The 19,797-nt window shown below is 45.2% G+C and overlaps 1 long non-coding RNA gene across 6 annotated transcripts in view; it reads left to right on the forward strand.

Annotated features, from left to right (window-relative positions):
- The window catches only part of LOC137858461 (uncharacterized), a 49,238-nt gene extending 30,888 nt beyond the window's left edge, over positions 1-18,350 (forward strand). For 2 of the 6 annotated variants that reach the window (XR_011097744.1, XR_011097748.1), the window contains 4 exons: positions 10,970-11,123; positions 11,220-12,195; positions 12,620-12,783; positions 13,521-18,350. This is a non-coding gene — a long non-coding RNA (uncharacterized lncRNA). Of the gene's footprint in view, positions 1-1,411; positions 8,494-10,969; positions 11,124-11,219; positions 12,196-12,619; positions 12,784-13,520 lie in introns of all 6 variants that reach the window. The other 4 variants (XR_011097745.1, XR_011097746.1, XR_011097749.1 and 1 more) reach the window with 4 other exon arrangements.
- Positions 18,351-19,797: the final 1,447 nt, after the last annotated feature.

Below are 19,797 nucleotides of genomic sequence, written 5' to 3' on the forward strand. Positions count from 1 at the left end.
GAAGAGGGTCTGACCTGGGGGGAGGAATTCAGTACACGGGTAACCCGCTGTAAAGGTTAAACACCACATGCTGTGAGCTTAATAAAGAGCTCCCTTGATAGAGGCAGTGCTTAAAAATGAATCGGATTCGATTGCAAAAGCCCTAATGCGATACAGAAGAAATCTGGGAGTGGAGGAGCAGCTCGTTAGCTGGTAAAAACTGCCACAGCCCTGTCGATAGGGGTGGAATAGTAAGGGGTTACACCAGAAAACGAAGGCGGAAGGTATGTGAAAGAGGCAGCAGCCAGCAGAAGCTTGTGACCTGCTGTGGACTCAGCTGGGTAAAGAAATCCCTGAAAAATGAACGCAGGAATTTAAGGGTCTTTTCGTGTCATCTATTTTTGATGTCCCAGAGCCGACGGTGGGAACGCTACCTTGATATTTCCGGCCTATCTGGACCGGGGAGGGTAGCGTTAGGAACAGATGAGCTGCTGCTGTAAAACACAAAACATTGCAAATAAATCATGTTTGCAATAGTGCAGATGTTGGCGTGTTAATAGCATTGAAAGAAATTTACAATGCACGTAAACTCCTCATTCCAGCACGATGAATTCAGGCCTGGAATAAACTACCAGGTAGGGATAAAGAGCCAAATGTAGGCTGCTCTTTGCTGTGCGATGTACTGTTAGGCTGTGGGTTTGTCCTGCATTGCAGCAGGCTGCTCACCTGAAGTGCATTTGGCACGTTTGTAGGAGAGAAATCCCCCCAGAGCAAGACATGGCAGCAAGCTCCTGGGAATCAGACAGAAACCTTCATGGAAGAGTGGTGTAAATCAGCTTGGACCTGCAGAGCAGGAGCCTCCTCTCCTCTGGGTCCAACACGGCCGGTGATATTTGGCAGTGAGCATTTGCAGTGCCACAGATTTTGGAGGACAAGAGAGTAGTAGATGGATGGCAACGTGATTTTTTTTTCTTTTTCTTTTTTTTTTTTTTTTCCCCAAAAAATATCTGGCCAAGACATTATCTAAGCTATAAAGGATAAACAGTGTTAACAAAGCAATGGATAAACAAAGGATGTCAATATGACCTGATTTCTATCAGTATTTGCCAGTATTTAGTCCGCTCCCTGCCATGTGGCGTGGTTTCCTGTTTATACATGGCTTGTAGAAGAGATAGTCACAACAAAAACCATAGCGGTGGGTGTCTGTAATTCATCTCATTCCTAGAGCTAAAGCCAGCCCCCATTGCTGCAGACACGATGGGGTGGCTGGGTTGGGCAGCCACCCATGAGCAGGTATTGGACTTTCTTCCCCTCTTGTAGCTGTGTCTTTTTAGGGTCTGAAATCATTCAGTTAATCCAAACAAGGGAGAAAATGTCATTTGCTGACAAGAAAAAAAAAATACAGGAAATTATTTCTCTGTGATTTTTGTAGCTTCTTGTTTGACATCTGATGACAAGCGTCTCTGGAGTCAATCTCGGGAACACATGTACAGAGCTGTTTGAGGATAACTTCTGCCTTATCGCCTGTAATAATTTATCCTCCCAAGGCTGCTTATCTTGTGCTGACTGGTGGGACCCCTATGTGCATGCTGAGCTTCTGTAATTAACCTTCTTCCAGAAGACAGATACTTTCAGTGCCTCCTGTGGTGCTCTTGACAAGAGACATCTCGATTCGTCAGTCATCACGTCCCCAGCGCGGCAGAGGGAATCTGCACAGGCCTTCACATTTCACGGAAAGAACATGAAAAGCTCATGTAGTTTTGGTCTGGGGGGCCTAAAAGAAAGAAAAAAGTCCCTGTGGGATTGTGGTGATGTAAGGCTGGGGTGCGAAGCCTCTTGGAAACTGCCAGCCCCAGTCTGTGCTGCTCCTGAAATGTTGGTAGGACTTGTGGGGATGACCACCATGGGGTGCTGTTGGTTTTAAAGATAGAGCCATGTACTCATAGGATCATTAGGTTGGAAAAGACCTCCAAAATCGTCAAGTCCTGACTCTCAGAGCAATCAAAGTAGTTGTCTACAGATGCGGACGACCATTAAAACAGGGTGAGTGTATATCTGGTGTTTCCCCCCAGCTCTTCTTCCTGGGCTGGATGCAATTTCTCCGTCTTTAGTCCTCAACGCGTGAACCTGTGCAGACCTCACAGCGTGACCACCATGCTCTGGCAGTGCTCACTGTAGAGGGACGCCCTGCGATGTGGGGAGCAGACGTTCCCCAGACCCTTCCCGGCTCTGCGTCAGGTCCATCTGCACGTGGGCTGTGCAATCCTTCCCATCCACATGATCCCAGCTCAGGAAATGCCAGGAGAGAGTTACGTGGTTACAGCTTCTCCTTTTGGCTTTTACTGTCTGGAAAGGGAATGAAAAAGGTATAATGAACCAAAGATATCACAGCAGTGAAACTTGCTTTAAAGAGTGAAAAGAGATGCTGTTATGTGGGTCCCTTTCTTGAAAATTAAGTACACCTGATTCCTGGTCCCACCCCAGAGTACCAAAACACTTCCATCTTCACGTTCACTGTGGGAGCCAAGCATGAAATCAAGCTTCAGACCAGAGCTGCCTCACGGTTTGGCAGTGCTCTCGCTGGATGACAGAAGAGTAAAATAAGGAAAATGTATTTATTTATTTATTTTAACCTTAAATGTTGAGCTATGTGGTGAGAGCTGCTGTTACTGCCTTACATATTGCATGCTTTGTTTACCTTTGTGTCACTCTAGTGAGCATTTTGAATCTATTTTAGAGGCATATAAAGCATTTCCTGTTTGTTCCTATTTTAACGGACTTGATGAGAATTCCCAAATAAAGAAGGGGTTCTAAAATAGAGGGTTTATCTTGCTGTTTCCAGGGAGGTGAAAGGTTTCTGTTTTCCTGGGTACCCTGAGACGATGCTGTGCACTTATCCACAGAAGCATGCACTTGGAGAAAGGTGGTGGCCAGGTACAGACACAGGCTGGATGACGTTTTTTCTTCTGAGATATCCATTGAATACAAGCAGACCAATGTTAGCCCTGCCAAGTGGCTTTAATGTGGTATCATCAATATATACCCAAAACAATTCACATTGTGCCACTGCAAGACATAGCTTCGACAGGATCATTTGTTAAAGTCTAAATCAGGAGACAAAAAGGCAGTAGAGCTGTCAAGCCACCACCAGTCCATTTCTTCCTCAACAAGAGCCAGGGTTATGGCTTGAATGATGGATTAGTTTATATAATACAGAAATTCCTGGAAAAATAAGTGACTGAGAACACCAAGAACATCATCATCTTGGAGGGCTTTCTCCATGGAGCTTCCTTGAGGGAAGACCCCTATGGGAAGGAAGCAAGGAGCAGACAGACAGACACACAGTGGCCATCCCTTCCTTAAGGAATGGGGTGAAAATCAGAAGAAAAGGCTGGCGCAATGCTCAGGAGGTGTTATCCACCCGGCCGAGGCCAGATGCAGTCGTGGGGGCAAGGCTAAAACTGGAGATTTTAGCTCTGAATGAATCTTGGGCTGGGATCCTTGCAACCACAAGTTCAAAGGTCGCTCTTTTGTTTGGCGTGTGCTGCGTTAATTTGTCAAGTTTTATCTCTCCCTGCTACCCAAGCAGCTGCAGCGTGTGTAAAATGCTCCCAAGTCCGCCAGCCTTCAGCTGGAAAAGCAACAAAAGCAGGGGCCTGCAGCCTTTTTCATGTAAATGCTTGTTAGCGGCATAATTGTCTCGCAAACCCAACTGAAGGCACTTAAATGGCTTTAAAGGGTCGCAGCTAGGTGCTTTTGACAGCCGCCCGTGACAGCTCCAGTCCTACCGAGCTTGTCCTGGCATCCGTGTGCTCGTCACAAGGGTTTTACTATCAAACTGAGCCTTTTTAATTGCTTAACATCAGCTAATGGACACTTAAGATGAAGTAATTTCTTTTTTATTTTCCTACCCAGGCTCTGCTGATCAATGTCAGATGAGATCACCTGCATTTTATTTGGGGGTCAAAGGAAAAATTGGCAACATCCACCTCGGGCTTTTTTTTTTTTTTTTTTTCCTCTTTGAATAGGGTGGGATTTCTGCAGAACAATTAACATTCATTTGCTAAGTGTTTTTGCAAGCGTGTTTACAAGAAATGCAAATACCCCAGGACTATGGTGTTTTTGTTTTCTAAGGTTCACCTAAAACGAGGCCCTGATGCTGCGGAGGCTTTATGTACGCCTTTAGCTCTCAGCTCATGGCGAAGCTATGTGGATGGCTGCGTGCTTGAAGCCGTGTGTTTCTGCAAGCCTCAGCGCTGAGATGCAGGGATCTTAAGCTTTCTGAAAAAGCTCTTGTATCACAGCTTAAAAATAGAGGCTGTTTAGACCTATCGGGGTGTCGTGGAAGGGAATTTCAGTGCAGTGCAGCCGTCCTAGTGGATAAAGCGAGTCTCTGATGTCAGTCTCCCACTAAGATAACCCAAGGGCACTGACGCCTCCAGGACTGTATTGTTTCACAGCAAACTGTCTGCTCACAGAGCAAACACGATAGTGGAGTGTTGATTTATGAAGTGGTGGCCAAGTTCCTGACCAGAAGCAGCAGAGACATTTTGCATTTGAAACACGGCGGTCTGCCGGGGCTCCGTAGGGTTCAGCCTTGACCATGTTTCAGGATCAGCCCTTCCCGCATGGATCTGGGGTTCTCAAACCCAGTGAGAGTCACCAGGAGATGAGGGGACATCAAATGGGTTCCTCTTGCCTCTCTCCAAATGCCTGGTTTTTGTTTAGCTTGTAGGTACAGAGTGCCAGCGAGACAGCTCTCCTCCCTCTGTTGGCTTTGCGTGAAGTTGGCCAACACATCCAGGAGGGTTTGTGGGAGGACAGGCAAATGAACATAAGCTTTCCCTCGGAAACGAAGCTAAAAATGCATTTACTCCTTTCAAAACCAATTAATGGACTTCAAAGAGTAAAACCAGTGGACGGCCTGGGCTGTGGAAAATATTGGGATATGATGGTGAGAAGGGATAAATTTAGCAGGATGGGACAAGCCAACCTGAAGACCCCATCCCACATCACAAAAATAGCCCCTTGAGGGCATTCACTTGGAAAGTCTTTGCTTAATTGCAGTCTAATTGCTGTTGTGGGTGCAGTTCTCATGCCTTTTGAAGATGTCTTGAGACTAGCCAGTGGAAAACTGCTCTAAAACATGTTTTTTTAAGATATCGGGCCAAGCCAAACGAAATATGCCAGGCAGTCATGGAAATGATTGGAGCCTCAAGATATCAAGATGCAGGGACAAGGAAGCACATATCTTGTTCCCTCAAGTGGGGAGAATTAACCACATGTGAACAGGGATGTTGAGAGTCCTGGAAATAGTCACAGGGATGGCAGCAGCAAGCACAACCACGGTTTAACCCCTGCCCTTTTTTACTTCATACCTCAGAGCAAAGAAACTTCTGCTTGCAAGATGATGACCCCCTGATCACCCCAATCCCCATCCAGGGCTGAAGGTGCTGTATCCACCATGGGCACGGCAGCAGGTCAGGCTCCAGCAGAGGTGCATTAATAAAATCACCCTTGTTCAAGGTTACGGTGCAAGCTGATTGCTTCTGATTAGGGATTTGTATTCAGTTGTGACATCCTGCAATTTTTATTGCCTTTACGGTAATAATTGCAAATAATAAAATGACAAATTATTGTAATTAAATTTTAATTAATTACAAATCCATTACTTTTAAGTTTATTCATGGTAGAGACAATGATACTGAAAACAATTCATTAAAGCACTTGATATGTAAATTGTGAAGTAAAGCATTAATATCAGGCAGCTCATGTATTCACTTTCTGCTACGCAGCAGAGAATTTGTACAAGGAAAGGCACTTCTCCTGGATCATTTTAGCAGTTTGCTTGAAGGAGAAGAAAAACACTAGGTACTCTCGAGCTGAAATTGTTCCCAAAGTCAGGTTCTGCATCCTCTAAAGCAAAACACTGAGCAAGGAAAAAGGGAGAGTGCTGCCTGCTGCTGTGCAGGGCTGATCATTTTAACAGCCTTGTGGGGACGTGGCAGTCCTGCCGTGGGATGAGACTTTATAAAAACATTGCTGCTGGCCAGGTTTCCTGGTCACAGCATTGGCAGGGCAGCTGTTTGGGCTTCTTCGCTGAAAAGCACGCAAAAAAGGACCTGGATTCAACAGCAGCAAATGGTGCAAGGAACACCAAGCAAGGTATTTTTGAGGGACGCATCTCTGCTCAGCGTCCTTCCCCTGCGATACTCTTCTGCAGGGGCAAATCTCTCCATGCGTATTTTTTTCTAGCTTTGGCCATCTAATGAAGGAAGAAGCTCTTCTTTCAAGGGGGGAAGACAGGAATAAAGGGGAGACGTGATCAGACAGCAAGGCACCTCCCGCTCGGACAAGGGGAGCCTAAAGCAGGGAGGCACACCCAAGGTTAATAACACGCTGCTCCACCAGCTTCTATCTAATCTTGGAAAACGTCCTGTGCTGCAAAGAAAAATGGGAAAGTGATTATGTGACATGAAATAAGGTCTTGCAGTACTGTCTAGACAGCTTTAAAAAACATCAAGCTAGGGTGTTCCTATTTATGAAAAATGCAGCTGTACTCCTGCCTTCCTCAAGCGAGAGAAGAAAGCGGTGCACTTGAGGTCATTTGGCTGTGACACGCTCTCTGTGCCTGTCCGTGGGGATTTATTCCTCTCTCTTTATTCTCTCGTTCTTTCTTCATTTTGCCCCCAGTGCTGCACAGCTTGTGCTTCCAACCCTGTGCCCTGGTGGAGCTGGGTGCTGAGCCAGGCTATTGCACCCGCAGGAAGGCTGCTGGGTGCCAACCTGTGCATTTTTACTGCAGCTTTGCCCTCAGGATCATTTCCCTGAGCAAAACTGCAAGCAGCCTTCAGACCCTTAATCGAGTCTCTTATAGCCTCTCTTAAATTAGAAGCATTTCATCTGCCCTGGATGCAACCTCAGCAATTCCCTCCCCATGATTTTTAGCCACGATAAATTATTCATAGGGTTTGAACATTTTTTTTTCTGACAGGGTCTATGTGGGTGGAACCTGCACCCCAAATGGCCACCCGACACCCCATGCCAATCGCAGCCAGCACCAGCTTGCTGCCAACGCTCAGCCCTGGGTGCCCCGAGAAACCTATTGATCATGGCTCTGTGTCCTACAAAAGGGAGAAATGGGTCAGCAGATATGTTAATCCCAGCTTGATCTAACGTCTTCGGGACAGGTGGCAACCTTCATTTAATGGAACAATGAGATCATTAGGAATTCATAATGAACCGTGCTGTGGCCATGAAAGTAGGTCACACTTAGCCCAGGAAGACTTCAAAATGAGCCTGTCCCCATTCATGTGCCGCAGCAGCGATGGCTGGGGGCAGACTGACAGCTCTGCCTTGGGATTTGCTAACCAGACAATTTTAGGAATGAAAAGGGGCAAGCGCTGTGGACATGAAATGAGTTCTATTATCCCAAGCAGTATGATGACTTTCAGCTGTGGGCTGATTCAGCTTCAGGTGTCGTTTCTCACTGGCCATGGGCTGTAGCCCTGCTGCTCTGGGTGGGCCAGGAGGATGGGAAGTTTGGGAAGAAGCAAGCATTTGCCAAGCCAAGTCCCTGGTCAGTGTCTGTAACTGCCCTGGAGAGATCCACCCTTCACTCATCCCCAAGGGATTGTCCACCTCCAGGTAATATGCAGGTAACCCTGCTTCTGGGTCCTTAAAGCCTCCCAAAAGCTCTCTCAGGGTGGAACCTTCATTGTTTAGTTGGAGGCTTTTGGATGCTTTGTCCATGGGGATCAGGGCTGACGTTTGCGTGCCTCTGGGGCTGGTGTGGTGCCCCACACCATGCCCATGTAGCTAGCCCAGACCCAAGTGACTTTTGGTCACTTTCCAGCATATGAAATACAAGATTCACCTTTCTTTATCCTTTTCATCTTGTATTTATTTTTAAACTAATAAAAGGATAAGAAGAGGGAACAAAAGGTAAAATAGGACACTGCACAAGTGCCACATCTTATTCTTGTTTGGGGTTTCAAACCGTTTTGCCCTCCCTTGCCAGGAAGATGTTCCTGGTAAGAAGTCACCCCACGGTGACATGACATCCAGACTATTTGCAACAGGGCTTGCTGATAATGGGCAGAGTTACAGAAAGCAGAGATCTCCCATGCCCAGGACACACAGAGCAGCCCTTCAATCCTGCCTGAGGTCCCAAGCCTTGAAAATCAAATATGCTGCACGTCAGCAAATCATTTTGCTCCCTGAACTTTTTCCTCACTCCCATTGACCCCTGCAGATGAAACCCAAGTGGTTGTGATGGGTCTGTGAATCTGAAAAGCTTCTTTTCTTCCTTCCACCTCCTTCTGCCCCCAAATCTTGACATGCTTACAGCCCTGTGTGACCTTACTAACCACCAAGGAAGCGGTCTGCTGCCCTGCGGGAGGAGCATGGGCAGGCTGGGGAGTGGGGAGGAGAGAGCTTTGCTCAGCTAGCAGAAGCCCCAGGGTTGAAGATAGGAAAGGTTACGAAAATATTTTGCCAAAGATGCAATAAGAGGTAGGTTATTTTTCAGAGGGTTATTTTATTTCATTTTATTTTAAAGGGGTATTTGAAGCAGGCATTTTATAAACATTTATACACAAGAAACTGTTAAAATAACACCTGGGGGCTGGTTTGAGCTCCTCCAGGAAGCTAGGGCAGCACTCAGCCACCTCATGAACCTCGTGTTGCTTCCGAGGATCCCTGGGAGCAAGGTTCACAAATTTCCCATATTATTTCAGCTTTTGCCATGGCAGCGTGAGCGACCCCCCACATCTGCCCAAGCTGCTCCAGGCACTGTGTGGGATGCACCATGTACAACTTTCATCATGTCCACGTTGCTTGGTCTGTTTCTTGGGGTGCCTCCTTCCTTTCCTCTCCCGGTTTTTCTGTTTTCACTCACATTTTCCATACCTCTCTTCTCGCACACATGGCTCCAGGCTTTCTTTCTGTACGTGCTCAGGCACTGTCTGAGCCACTTCGTGAAGACTTTCTGCTCCCACCCTGCCAGCTGGAGTCTGGAGATAATTTGCTGGAAGAATGGAAAAGAAGCTAGAAAATGCTTCAGGTCATTTCCCTGCAAAAATGGGCCTCCATGAGCGAAAGGATAACCCTGGAGGGGGCCGTGGAGATCTGCAACCCAGTGGGGCTTCATGAGGGGGCTCTGGCTGGGGACATGCTTTGGGGATACATGTGAGGATGAAAGGGAAAATGGAGCTGGGATCTGTTAATGATGGAGGAGTACTTCTCCCCTTATTAGAACGGGCTGGTTTCTTTGGATTATTCAGGATAGGGCAGCCTAAATATGTACCCAGTCCTGTTACTCACTCATTTAAAATAAATGTCTTTCTTTTGGGGAAGGCAAGAGGAGCTCCCAGGCCCTGGCCGTGAACAAGGCAAGAAGACTGCCCGCTGCAGTGCCAGCCCCTGACCCCAGCCCTGAGGACTTAAACAAAACGTCACGGCATAACGCAAACATCACACCAGGCTAGGCAGCTGATAAGAAATCACCTCTTGCTTTTAATGAGGAAGCTTGACACAGCCTTAAAAAGTGTTCAGGAAAAAAGGAAAACATTTCAAAGAGAGCCTTGAAATGGAGCGTTTTCAGTTCTTGAAAAAGCACAAAGTATGGTTCATGTCAGTAAACATTTTCAACTTCCTCTTAAAAAATGTAACAACTGTGAAATTTAAATCAAAAGGGAAAAACTTTCTGTCAGTGTAAAATGACTCAAGTCTAGCCTGCTCTTGAGAAGTTTCTACCAGCAAGGAAGCCCCATGTGGGTTGCAAGAGTAAGATTTTTAGTTTTTTTCCCCTTATGATTTAACTTTAAATATTCTGAGCAACCAAAAATAGTTAGTAGTGTTTCACCCGATCCAAGGAGACCCAGAGATGTTGAAGTGGTTCTTCAGGGGCCCACCCAGAAATGTAGGTTCTGGTGCTTGATGGACTTGCTGGATGCTATTCATGCCTCAAGGCAACTGTTGTATTGTTGGATATTTTCCCAACCTGTCTCAACAAACTGTGGGACCAGCTGGGAGGAAGGTATCGTTCATTTATTTAGAGATCTCCCCTTGAAGTTCTGATGGAGATTTTAGTAGAAGTATGATTTGAAAGGCCAGTTCCAGCATCAACGTGTCAGGGATTCATGGGAGCTCTCCAAGGTCTGCCTGGAGCGACCCATTCCAACCTCGACCAAGGCTTGACCAGGATGTCCTGAAACCCTGCTACCCCTTGTGCACACAAAGAGCTTATAGTTAAAAGTAGTGGGGTGAAGCTGGTGGGCTCTTTTTAGCTTTAAGATTGTTTATTTAAAAAGTAAATAAAACTTGAGGTTATTTTTTCAAATATGATAAATAGAAAGCACTGGTTCCTGGTGCCTCTTGCTTTTTGCACCCGGACAGCCAAATTATTGTTTCTTCATTTTCTATGAGAACCCTTGAGGTACACAGATGAGATAAACTGTTCCACTGCTTTGCCACTCACAGTGGTTGGAAAGATTATATATGTATAAATAAATAATAATAATATAAATAAATAAATAAAAACTAGTTAAAACAGTTATACAAAGCTTGAGTAAAATAGGAAAAGTCTTACAGAATGCAGTGTTGACAAGTGGAGTGCTAAAGCTGCTTCCAAAACACACACATGGGAGGGTAGCTCTAGCTGTTTATCTCATGTGAAATTGGCAAGTTCTTTATATTGTTGCTGAATTATGTTTCCTTTTTGCATGCACATGGAGACTTTGAGTGATGTTATCTTACCTTCTTTTTTCATTCTTGGTGGGGCAAGAATTCATTCTGGCAATCTTCCTGCAAGCTCAGCCCCTCTATAAAGATAAAAATTGGCAGCAGACTCCCACAGCTAGTATGCTGGTGTGGTAAGAGTGGAGTCCAAGGCTGTGGTTTCCTGTCATTGCCGTGCAGGCAAAGCTAGACACCTCCGTGAAGGCATTCATCCTCAAACATCCTCAAACTTGTAATATCTTCTCTGCAGAAGAATGAACAAGATGATTCCTACAGGCCTGCACATCCATGGCGTTCCCACGGGAGTGAGGGAAGGAGTGGACTACCTGGGGAGGTGACCAAGCCCATCTGGAAACTTCTTGCTTTTTTTTCGCAAGAAAATGAGAAAGACAAAAACCTTTCCTGTAAGTGATTCACTCAAAACTTTCTGTGCAACCTGGGACAATCCATTTTCTTTTGATGTTATGGTTAGTTAATCCCTCTGAATTTTGTTTTAATAGTATGCTAGTTTGGGAAGAAAGAAGTCTTTTGAAGAACACCAAGTTTCCACTTCTCCAGGAATGTGTTTCCCTTTATACCAAACAACTGGTTGACAATTTCAACTCATATGCATAAATAGATTTCATCTCCAAATTGGATTTTTTTCAGCACAGTTACCATTTGCTGAAAATAGCTTGCCTTGTGCCTGATTTTTTACATGTGCTATACATTTCAGAAGCCAATTTCTGCAATAGCCTCTAAATTTCATCAGACTTTGGGCAGTCTACCATACATGCTGGCAGTTAAACCTGGTTACATCGCTTCACAGACAGTGGTGAAATTTAATATAAATTCATAATGTATAGGACAGACAGACAGAGAAGGCATTTTGTGGTCCTGTTCAACACTTTGATGTCAATGAGAATTCTTCCTCTATGGGCATTTTGGATGAAGACCTTAGAGAAATAATATATATATATATATTTTTAAATGTTTACATCTGGGGACACGCAGACAAGTCTAGCTTAGATGTGCATTTTATTAACCAGATGGCAATGTCTTATTTACATTTGCCGTATAAAAACATCTGTGCTTAAAGTGGGGAGATGCTGTCTCTTGCTACAGTTGGGAGTTTGGCTGCAGGGGGTGTAGCATTGCTTTTGTTAACATCCAATTTTCCTCACTCGTCAGAGCTGAATAAGTAACACTTGTTTTATTTAACCTTGTTCTAATTAAAGGGTTACAAAGCTGCAGTTGGCTCTTTCTGCATTACTTTGCTGGTACTCTGGATTTTGCTGCCTTTAAACAAAACTGAAATCTGTTGCCTTGTTTTCCCTTGATATTGAACTCACATTTTACCTCTACTTTTATCCCAGAGATGTCTCAGAGTTTATCTCTGTGTAGCCTTCTCCACCACTAAATAATTCCTTTTCCTCTTTGGTGTGAAATCCTGGATATGAAGAAGTCAATGAAAGTCTTGACATCAGCTTCAAGAAGGTCAGAGTTTCTCCCTGGGTGTTTATTTTCTTTAAGCGCTCATAGCCTGTTATTCTGTCCAATCCTTCCTTGAGCCAAGTTCAACACCTCCATTTCCACCATCACTGTTGTTCTTCTATGAACTCCCTGCAAATTATAGCATTGGGTGCCCAGAAAGGAACGTGCTGTTTCAGGTGTTCTCTAACCAGTAACCTCATAGAAATAGAATTTTTTTCTTATTGACTGCTCAATCTTCTTTTTTCTTTTATGTTCCTTTTTTCTTTTTTCTCCCTTGTTTTACTGCTATATCATGTTGCATTTTCATGTCGTTAATAAAGACATAAAAAAAAAAAAAATAGACCTAACACTGACCTCCCTATGGAATCCACCAGCTCTGCCAATAATATACTCTGTTGGTTGTCTTTTTGCTTTTTCTCCCATCTAGCTCTTAGCCTTCATGGACTGTTCTCATCCAAGCCAGTTTGAATTAATCTCGTGTGATGTGAAGAGACACCATACTGGAGGCTTCACCATGGTAAAAATCAGAGACATGTGGGAACCAGATGCTGCGTTTTATGAAAATTTTCATAATTTGAAAAGAAATTTGAGGTAAAATTTGTTTTCCTTCTATGTCAAAATGGACTATCAAATTTCCAATTTGCCTGCAAAGTGATTTTTAAAAATCATTCACTGATCAAAATTATATTATATTGAATTACATTTTATTATGATGATTTGAATTATGTAAACTTTTGTAAAACTTGAATGAAATTGACAAAACACTCTGATAAAATCAAAGCTGTAAACTCTGATAAAATCTACCTTTACTGACGCAACACTCTCAAAAAGCGAGGTAGCTTCACAGAACTTAATTTCCCAGTTAAAAACTTCCTCATAAGAACTGTATAGACTAGCATTAGTAATGTATGACATACAGTTCCTTCCCCCAAACCAACAGGTATTTCTCATTTCCTGGGGAAAAAAAACGCACCACCAAAATAACAAAAGACACCACTTTTGCAGTTATGTAGTCTTTCTCATCTTGAAGATCTTCTTCTCGTATCTGCTATAGAAAACACAAGTCTCTTCAGGAAAGAGGGGGGTACGAACCAGGCTACAATTTCCCAATGAGACAAACTTATTTGTGATCTATTCTTTTGCTAATTCACTAGTTTTAGAAACTGAGTTATCGGGAGGAATTAATGTGGGTTTACTCTGAGCTGTCTCCTATGTTCCTTTTCCTCGACAGTTTTTAAATTAAAAAGTGACCAGCTGTGATATCATGTTTTTGTTCGTTTTGAGCATTTCCTGTTTGCTTTTCATAATTCCAATCTCTTGCTGTTCAGTTCTGAGCCAGCAGTTTGTTTTTATGAAGAGCACTTCATTGCATGCCTCATATGGACAGGCATTAAATCCCATTGATATAGTTACCAGCCCACGTGAAACCACTCCAGCCTTTGGGAAGGAGAAGAAAAAACATCTCTGAGATGTATGGAGGAGGTGGTTGTGGGGGCTACCTTTGGAAAAGTGGAAGAAGTGTAAAGCCCTCTCGGTGACCAGAACCCACAAATGTTTTCTTTCCCAAATAGTCTGAAAACGTGGTAGCCAACAACTGAAGGCCTCCAAAAGGATGCATTTTAACCATTTTCTTGCAGAATATGTAAATGGGATGAACCAACGTGTTGCTTGGCTCCTGTGTATCGGGAGGTAGGAAAAGAGCCCCATATACACGTTGACTGTATGCTCTCAAGGCAAAATGAGAAATTCAGACACTAAACAGTGGTAAGTCACTGGTGATTTACCTCTTGTCTCTCTACAAATGCCTTTATTGTCTCATTATAGCACCCAAGTCTGTGTTTGCTTGGGAGAATCAAGGGAAATAAGTCAAAGGGGACCGTGCTCTCATCGGCTTCCTACCTCTACGTGGAAGGCATCAGGAGAAGGCAGATCCATCGCATATGTTTGTAGGCCTTGGAAAAAAGCCTGGGAGCAGCAGAATCCCAGGTGATCGGGGGCAAGCTTTTCCCTCGGAGCCAGAGCGAGGAAGAGATGGGAAACGTTCATCACGGGCCGCCCTTTCTTAGGGCTTTCCCATCTCACGGATTTTATTTGTGTGTCGGGATAATTCAAGATTTGCTGGAGCTTGCTTAAAGAAGATTGTGCTGGGAATCTCAGTCGGGGTCAAGGCAGACAGTTTGCTTTGGCAAGCGTGGTGTGAGCATAGCTAGATGACTGGCTGACCACCGCCTTCGCCTCGCCTACGGATGATCCTGCCCATTTACCTTGGGCGATGGCCAGCAGTTCCTGCTAGACTCGTGTTACGGGGCTGTGTTTGAACTCCTCTCCATCATCCAGGCACCCAGATGTGTGGCAGACGCAGACACGCACCGCGCTACAGATGCTATGCGTTGGCTGCAGCTGAGGTAAATATTATTTCTATACCATGATGAGGATGAAATAATATCTCTAGAGGATTTGGAAGAAAGACGGAAGAGACTTGGTTTGTCATGGTCTGCCCTTGGGCTCCTTTTCTTTGGAACACGTTTTTATACAACAAGAAATAAAACAGGAGAAGAAAACACAACCCACTAACGAGGGGGATTTCAACCCGCACGCAAATCCTGGGCAGCTCCTTTGAGGAAAACAGAGCACGTTGTTTGTGATGGCATTCCCCACCAAAATGGCTCGGGGCCTGACTTGATGCTGAGGAGGAAATTCTGCATCTCCAAAGCTGAAAGGTCTGCACGTTTTCATCCCTTGCCTCCACCGGTTCCCACACACGCCTTGCTGAGGGATGGAGGGAGGGAGAGGGTGGTGGAGAGCAAGGAGATAAACTGGACCTCGGGATGCTCCACCTCTGGAGACCGTGAGCCTACATGACACAGCAATGTGAGAGCAGCACAGCCAAGCCATGCAAAACGAGAGGGGTACACATTGCACTTACTTATTTTACAGAAAGCTGCTCATGCAACGATGCTTGCTCTTGAATTGCACCCAGCTGCTGATCTCCCCAGCTCCTGCCTTGGATAAGGTTTCCCTTCTCTCCCCCTTGTTTTCCCTGTGCTATTAGGATTGCTGCCTCCCCCTCGCCTCACCTCTGAGGAGCTCACAGCTGCTCAGCCCCAGCTTACACAGAGCCCGACACCGGGGGTCCTCAGCCTGGAGGGGACAGTAGGAAAATACAGACTAAGGTAATTGGTAAAACCCCATCCATAAATTAGAAGTTCAGGCTTGCAGCTCATGTTTTTGAACTCTAAGCACATCTGTTTTCTCTGCCAAAGGCTTTCATTCTAGTAGGAAAACTATAATAATGTCAAAATCCTATTTAACGGGGAAAAAAGAGAATGCGGCAGGAGCGTGAGGTCACTTTGGATCATATTTCTTGCCCCATACCTGGTGCTGTGTGTCATATCCAAAGCACATCACAGCCACAGGAGGACCCTGTCTCTGTCCCCATCCCTGTCCCCATAGGCAGCTGTGCCATGGGGATCAAGAGGTAACCAACACCACAACAATGTGCCCTTTCCACCCCCTTCCTCTCTTACCTCTGTGTAAACATACTAAATTACCTGTGACAGCCCATGCCAAGTTTGTAAACAGGGTTTTCTGAAGAAGACACTGAGGTGTGCCTTGCTGTAAAGGCAGCCAGGGGGAAGGGGAGGGTGTTTTGTGGTTCCCCCTGCCAGATGTGCTCTTCTCCCCTTTCCAGTGCATCCCTCCTAAAGTTACCCACCACGAGTAATGCTTTCTCCTCACCCACGTCTTTCTAAAAAGAAATGAGAAAAAAAAAAAAAAAAAAGAAAAAAAAGAAAAAGAGAAAAGAGGAAAACTTCCTGGGCTGCCCACCCTTTAAATTAAACAGGAGCAGGTCACAACCCTTGCTTTGACCCCATCCCCCTATTTACAACTGTGCTCCTGGAGCTGGGACACTCAGCACCAAAAATCCCTCCCAGTCCAGGCTGTAAAGCACCCCTGCTTACACCCCGTTTTCCCTAAGCATCTAAAGCACAGGGAGGGCTTTTCCACACCCTCTCCTGGTCCTCACCCTCCCAGCCCTGTGAAACCTGAGTCCGGAGCTCAGGTTTTTTCACGCTTCCCATCTCCTCGCTGAGCAAAGCAGCTGTGGGCTCTCCATCAGGGACCTCAGAGGCGAGGGATCCACCGAGGAAAATTTTTTTGTATCACCCAGGAAAACACCCGCAGGCAGGGCTTTGCAGGAGCTGCTCTCTGGAAATGCTAAAAAATGCTCAAAGGCAGGAGGTTACATTGAGGTTACGTTGTCGTCACACCTCCGACATCTCGACAACTGCAATGCATTAGATCACTTTGAGCAATTTTGTCAAAAAATGGCCTTTTAAAGGAGAAAAAAAAAAAAAAAAAGACAAAAAAAAGACACGCTCAAATTTGTGGCTTGATGTAAATTTTTCAATTGGAAATACTGCCTTTTGGGGGGAACTTTTCAATTCTTTTATTTAAACGTTCACACAAGTTGTGAAAAAGCCTGAAAATCAATTTCAAAACTGAGCTGGAAAGCCTCCTCTCAGGCAGATCTGTTTCCCAGCTTGTTCACCACCACTAATAACATGTGCCTTTCTAGCCCCGATCATCTTAAAAGCCCAGACAACTTGAGATACCATGCTTCAGCATGGTCCTTAACTGGAAATAGAAGTAGCCATGCATTTCTCATCAAAGAGACTGCTGCTGGAAATGTTTCATTGCTGTAATTTTCTGCCTGTAAATGTTGGATTTGCCCCATACCCTTTTTCATTTTAAAAAGGGTTGGTGGTACAAGAGTCTCTCATCCCTGAAGTAAATGTCTCAAGGGCTGGAAGGCAAAGTTGAAAGCCCTTCCAAGATCTGTGAGGGCATCCTCTCTAGCTTGGAAATTGCTCACAGGCAAGGCGGTTTTCACCATGTCCATCAAACTTCATTGAAAATCAAATGCAGAAAGATGCCATAAATGCTACTTAGGGGCAAGGCACGGAAATTAGTGCCTGTGTTTGCTCCTGCTGCTTGTGGGGCTCAGTGGCTATGGGTTTGATGTCCTGGCTCCAGTGGAGAGACGCAGTCCTTCCCTGAGCAAGCGGCACCGCCGCCCCCACGAGGTCCCCTCCAGCTCTGGGATCGTGCATTTCTCTGGCATCCAAAGCTGAATCAGAGCTAACACGTGCTGCTATTTGGTCTTATTTATTACTATTACTTGACATCCAAAATAAACAACGCCTGAGGTCCTTCCACCCCTTGCCCTGCACGGTGCTTTGCACGGGAGCGGTGCTTGTGCTGGGACCGGGCTCCCCACACGGGGACCGATATCCCCCGGGCTCAGCAGGCAATGACAAATCACCTGGCATGGGCAATGCCTTTCAGCTGAGCCCTAACCTGTTTAGTCTAAGGGGCAGAGCGAGCTGAAGGGAAAGGCTGGTTGGCAGATCTGGTTTAAACAGCACAACCCAGCCATCCCCTGTCCTCCTCCGCAAATAAATCACAGTTCAAAGGAGCTGGCGTTGCGGCAGCTGGGATATTGCATCCAGGCAGCAGAAGGCAATATGTGCTTCCAACCCATCCTTCACCCCTCTCAAAACGCACAACAAGGAGCAGAAAGGCCAGCACAAGTGGGTCTCAGCCCTGGGTGCACAGAGCAATGACTCGATGGGCAACTGTGGGCATGGGGAAAGGGAGGGGGGCAGGAATGGGAAAAGCCATGGGAGCAGGACTCTGGCTTGCTGGCTCTAATGACGCTAGTCTATGCCAAAGGGCAGCTTGATAGATTGAATTTATTGCTAGTCCTGCCCTACATAATCTCTGAGAAGAGAAGTGCCACTTTTAGTTTGTATATCTTTCACTGACATGTATATTTAGCACTCATTAACCACTTACCTTGGGCTAATAACTCAACTTGTTGTTCCAAACTCTATGTTTCTTTATTTGCATGAGCTCTAAAAGCCAACAAGAACATTTCTGACAGATTAAGTTCAAATTTCTGTGAAGGTTCACTATAGCCTTTTGGTTTATTTGTACAGTATTTTCCATGTTTTTTCAAAGATTAGTCATTATGAAACCATCTCATTGCCTTAAACCTGTAAACAATTCCTACCCATTTCAGCTAAAAGCAAGTTCAGAATGTCAAAAATCAGTTGCTTTTTACAAGGAACATAAAAAAAAAAAAAAAGCAATAACTACAACAACATTAAGAAGAAGAAGAATATTACATCTGTGTGCTTTTACCAAGCTGACAGCAATTAATTTTGCTGTTTCTGCCCAAATCCCTTACTGCTGTAATGTATAGGTGCTATCATAGTTTTATTCTAGATTAAATGGCCTGATGATTTCTTTTCTATTTAACCTCTGCCAGCACATGAACTCCCAGGGATGACGGGAGCTGAGGCGAATAGCTCTTGCATACCTTTAAAAAAAATATTTAAGTGCACTGCAGTGCTTAAGGACTTGCTTATACCTGAGAGTGAATCTTCAGTGAGATGTAAGCCATGGTGTCAAACCAATGCAGAGAGGATTAGGGCTGTTTCCTGGAAAACCACCTGCAGCAGGTGGGCAGTGGGTTTTGTCGGCACCGGCAGCAGCGTGGTCATGTTGGGGAATCCCCAATTGTGTGCATGCAAAGCTGCCTCGACGGGATTTCCTGCCTGCACAGGAACAAAAATCAGGGTGAGAAGTCAAAGCAAATGCAGACTGAACACCTGGGGTTTTCCCTATAAGTGCAAACCCAACTTGGCTCGCAGCCGAACCCAAACCAGAGCCATCAAGTGCAGGAGTTAAATAATATTTTAATGGCTCTGCATCACCCAGATTTGGTGCAAACCCCACGTGATGTCTCCAGGCTCAAAGCTGGTGGCTCCTATTCTGGGTTGTGGACAACCTGGGGAGGTGCTTGGGCAGGAACCCACTGGGGCTCTGAATTTCCTCCGCCTGCCTTAGGGGAGCGCTTTGATTTTGGCAGATCGGCAAACTTTTCCAGGAAGTGTTTTGTGGTTGGGTTTGGGTAGTTTGTTTGTTTTTAAGTTATTTTATTTCCGCCATTCAGCTGTAGAAATGAGGGATGTTGGACATGTACAAGGAATCCTCTGCGGAGTGCAGGGAAACAATAAACAGCCCAGGCTGGGTCGGAAATGGAAAACCCAACCCAGAAAACTGAGAAGTGAAGCATTCAGCCTTGGGGAAGGTCTCTCCCTCTGCTGTAGGACACTAGGAACAAAACTGGCACCAGGGATAGGGAAGGATGGAAGCAAAACTCCCCAACCCCTGCGAGAAGGCTGGAGAGGTGTGAAACCCTCGGGCTGCACAGCAATCCCTGCCCCCGGGATCCCGTCTGCAGAGAGGGTTTTCAAGTCGTGTAGTGCTAATTTGTGGTTTTGAGGAGAAACTATTGGAAAATAGAGTAGCAGCATGAATCCAAGCCAAACTTGCTAATTTTGGCTGATCTTCCCTTTTCTGAGTTCCAATTACAGTTACATTTTGGGTATTTTTGTTTGAAAACATGGAACTCAGGCATAAGAAAAAAAAATGAATTAGATTATGAGGATTTCCGCTGACTACTATGGCCTAATACAACCGAGTTTTGCACAGCACAAGGACAGGATATCTCCACCACCACCACCACCACAATTT

This window comes from Anas acuta, chromosome 6 (assembly GCF_963932015.1).
Source record: "Anas acuta chromosome 6, bAnaAcu1.1, whole genome shotgun sequence".
NCBI lineage: Eukaryota > Metazoa > Chordata > Aves > Anseriformes > Anatidae > Anas > Anas acuta.